The following is a 4253-nucleotide window of genomic DNA, read 5'->3' as shown; positions in this document are numbered from 1 at the left end:
TCATTGTGCCTGTGTTTGTACTGATATAGCAAACATTGGGTATGTGTGTGTTTTGTTTTACCTCACAGGATACATTTCTACTTCTTCTGGTAACAGAACTTTTGTGACTTTTTTGGCAGGATTGGGAGAGTTGTCTCAGTGGATATGCTGGTCAAGGTGTTTTTGCTTTCCCCTAGTCTAGGAGTGGGTATATGATTGAAAACAGATCAACCAGGAGGAAGAATATCATGATGGGTAGAAGCTTAGACTCTGTGTTCTAACCTTGGCTCTGCCACTTACCATCTGTGTGTCCTTAAACAAGTTACTTAATTTCCGTGTACTTCAATTTCTTCAACTGTAAAATGGGGATAATAGTAGGTTTTTCATGAAGAAACAATGAATTAACATATGTGAAAGCCTAGAGCAATGCCTGGCACAGAGCAGCATTACTTATGTATTAGTTAAGTAAGTTGTAGAAACAATGGCCAGCCCAGTAGTGATAAGTATTTCTAGTGTCAGATTGTAGTTTTGAAATTCCTTTTCCCATTAAAAGAAATTAGGGCTTCTAGGAGAAATGGCTGGTTTCAGGTCTGAGGAAATGTACAAAATGAGCTTTGAACTTCTTTTTATTCCAGGTAGCAAGGAAACCAATTTGAAGAGGTTCCCATTGACCCAAGATGGGACTTCAATTAGGATAATAATTTCAATAGATTAAACCCTATCAAATGTGAACCTCATAAAATATTCAAATATATCATTTTATTATTTTATTTATAGTTTTAAGTGAGAGGAGGGGAGATAATGAGACAGACTCCCACATGTCCCTACTGGGATCCACGTGGCAATCCTGCCTGGGGCAAATGCTCTGCCCATCTGGGGCCATGCTTTCAATGAAGCTATTTTTAGCTACTGAGGCGAAGGCTCCATGGAGCCATCCTCAGCACCAGGACCAACACACATGAATCAATATCAATCAAGCCATGGCTGTGGGAGGAGAAGAGAGAGTGAAAGAAGAGGTAGCAGAAGGGGAGAAGCAGAGGGTTGCTTTTCCTGTGGGCCCTGACTGGGAATTGAACCTGGGACTTCCACACACTGGGTTGATGCTCTACCACTGAGACAACCAGCCAGGGCCTCAAATATGGTCCCTTTCAGGGGATGATAGCAAACCAAATCAATTCTTTATCTTGAAAACTGGTAAATAAAGGGATAGAATCAAGAATTTAGCCTTCCTTATGTCTTTACCACTAAATAAACAAATAGTAAATGAGGGAAAGCTTCTCTCATAAAGTATTCCCACTAACAAAAAGTAAATGACACCTTAGCCAGTTTGAGCTACTATAATAAAGTACTTTAGATTGAGTGGTTTAAACAACAAACTTTCACAGTTCTGGAGGCTGGAAATTTGAAATCAGGGTGCCAGAATGTTCTGTTGGGTTTTGGTGAGGGTCTCCTTCCAGGGTGCAGAAAGTCAGCTTCCCTTTGTTTCCTCCCATGGTGAAAAGAGCAGAGAAATGAGGGACAGTCTCTTGTGACTTTTTTAAAAATTTTTTATTTATTTTTTACAGAGACAGAGAGTGAGTCAGAGAGAGGGATAGACAGGGACAGACAGACAGGAACAGAGAGAGATGAGAAGCATCGATCATTAGTTTTTCATTGCGCGTTGCAACACCTTAGTTGTTCATTGATTGCTTTCTCATATGTGCCTTGACCACAGGCCTTCAGCAGACCGAGTAACCCCTTGCTGGAGCCAGCGAGCTTGGGTTCAAGCTGGTGGGCTTTTCCTCAAACCAGATGAGCCTGCACTCCAGCTGGAGACCTCGGGGTCTCGAACCCGGGTCCTCTGCATCCCAGTCCAACGCTCTATCCACTGCGCCACCGCCTGGCCAGGCTCTTGTGACTTTTATAAGGGCAGTAATCTCATTAAGCAGGGTTCCATCCTTATGACCTCATGTAATCCTAATTACTTCCCACAGTCCCCACCTTTTAATTATCATGACATTGAGGAGTGGGTTTTTTTTTGTTTTTTTTTTATAAATACATTTTTATTTTAATGGGGTGACATCAATAAATCAGGGTACATATATTGAAAGAAAACATGTCCAGGTTATCTTGTCATTCAATTCTGTTGCATGCCCATCACCCAAAGAGAGATTGTCCTCCGTCACCTTCTATCTAGTTTCCTTTGTACCCCTCCCCCCACTCCCTCTTTTCCTCCTTCCCTCCCCCCTCCCCCGCCCCTGTAACCACCACACTCTTGTCCATGTCTCTTAGTCTCGTTTTTATGTCCCACCAATGTATGAAATCCTGCAGTTCTTGTTTTTTTTTCTGATTTACTTATTTCACTCTGTATAATGTTATGAAGATCCCACCATTTTGTTGTAAGTGATCCGATGTCATCATTTCTTATGGCTGAATAGTATACCATGGTGTATATGTGAGGAGGAGTGGGGTTTTAACATAAAGATCTGGAGGTGGAGTGGGCACAATCACAAAATTTATAACAAATAATAAACTAGATTTTTAGCATTTTGCAATTCCCACGGAATCAATGAATCTAGGTATTTAGCATTAATAACTGCCAATGGCATAAACAGAAATATGTTCTGTCTGACAAAGAGCATACACTAACCATTACCTAATCTTTAAAAAATTTTAAATTGCATTTACTAGAGTGACACTAGAGTGGTAAAAAAGATCATACAGGTTTCAAGTGACCATTTCTATGATACATGATCTGTACATTGCATTGTGTGCTCACCACCCAAAGTTAAATCATCTTCCATCACCATATATTTGACCCCTTTACCCTTTATTACCTTCCACTTTCTTCTGTCTGGTAACTACTACACTCTTGTCTTTGCCTATCAATTTCAGTTTTTTAAAAAAGTGTTTATTTTATTGATTTTAGAGAGAGAGGTAGGGAAAAAGAGAGAGACAGAAATATTAATATATTCCTGTATGTGCCCTGACCAGGGATTGAACTGACAACCTCTGCGCTTCGAGAGGATGCTGCAACAAAGCTATCCAGCCAGTGAACTTTATATCCCATATGTGGGTGAAATCACATGGTTCTTAGCTTCTTCTGACTCCTTTTAATTAACAGAATATTCTCAAGGTCCATTCATTTTGTCGCAAATGGCAGTATTTCATCTTTTCTTATGGCTGAGTAGTATTCCATTGTATATATGTCCCACATCTTCTTAATCCAATCATCTATCAAAGGACACTTCAGTTGTCTCCATGTTTTGGCCACTGTGAATAACGCTGTGATGAACATGGGGTGCATATATCTTTGTGAATATATGATTTCAAAAATTTCAGGTAGATATGCAGAAGAGGGGTTGCTGGGGCATATGGTGATTCTATTCTTAATTTTTAAAATTGACTTTATTGAGATGACATTGGTTAACAAAATTATATACATTGGTTCCAGGTGTACCATTCCATAACACATCATTTGTACATTGCACTGTGCATTCACCACCCTAATATTCTTAATTTTTGAGGAACCTCTACTGTTTTCCACAGTGGTTGTACCACTTTACATTCATGTTCCCACCAGCAGTGAATGAGGGTCTCTTTTTCTCCAAAACCTCTCCAACACTTGTTATTGCTTGCCTTGTTGACAGTAGCCATTTTAACAGATGTGAGGTGGTATTTCATTGTAGTTTTGATTTGCATGTCCCTAATAGCTAGTGAAGGTGATATCTTTTTACATATACATACTTGTGGGTCATTTGTATATTTTCTTGGGAGAAGTGTCTGTTCAAGTTTTTTATTTTATTTTTTTTTAGTCTTCGTGTATATGAATGAGGGACAGAAGGGAGAGAAATAAGAAGGATCTTTGTTGTGACACCTTAGTTGTTCATTGATTGCCTTCGCATATGTGCCAGTGACCCCTTGCTCAAGCCAGAAACCTTGGGCTCAAGCCAGTGACCTGAGGCTTCCAGCCAGCGACCTTAGGCTTCAAGCCAGCAACCTTGGGCCTCAAAACAGCAACCAAGGGGTCATGTCTATGATCCCACCCTCAAGACAGCAACCTCATGCTCATGCTGGTGAGCGCATGCTCAAGCCAGCAACCTTGAGGTTTTGAACCTCAAGGTCCTTTGCATCCTAGGACAACACTTTAACCATTGCTCCACTGCCTAGTCAGGCAGCAAAGATAATCTTTTACAAGGTAAGTTATAGACCTGAGGTCTGACTACCTACCATGACCTTCCCCATTAGGAATTTATGATCAAGTCACCCTGTGAAGATACTTTTGGTTAGATTTA

Source organism: Saccopteryx bilineata, chromosome 2 (genome assembly GCF_036850765.1).
Source record: "Saccopteryx bilineata isolate mSacBil1 chromosome 2, mSacBil1_pri_phased_curated, whole genome shotgun sequence".
Classification (NCBI taxonomy): domain Eukaryota; kingdom Metazoa; phylum Chordata; class Mammalia; order Chiroptera; family Emballonuridae; genus Saccopteryx; species Saccopteryx bilineata.
This window is presented reverse-complemented; position numbering follows the sequence as displayed.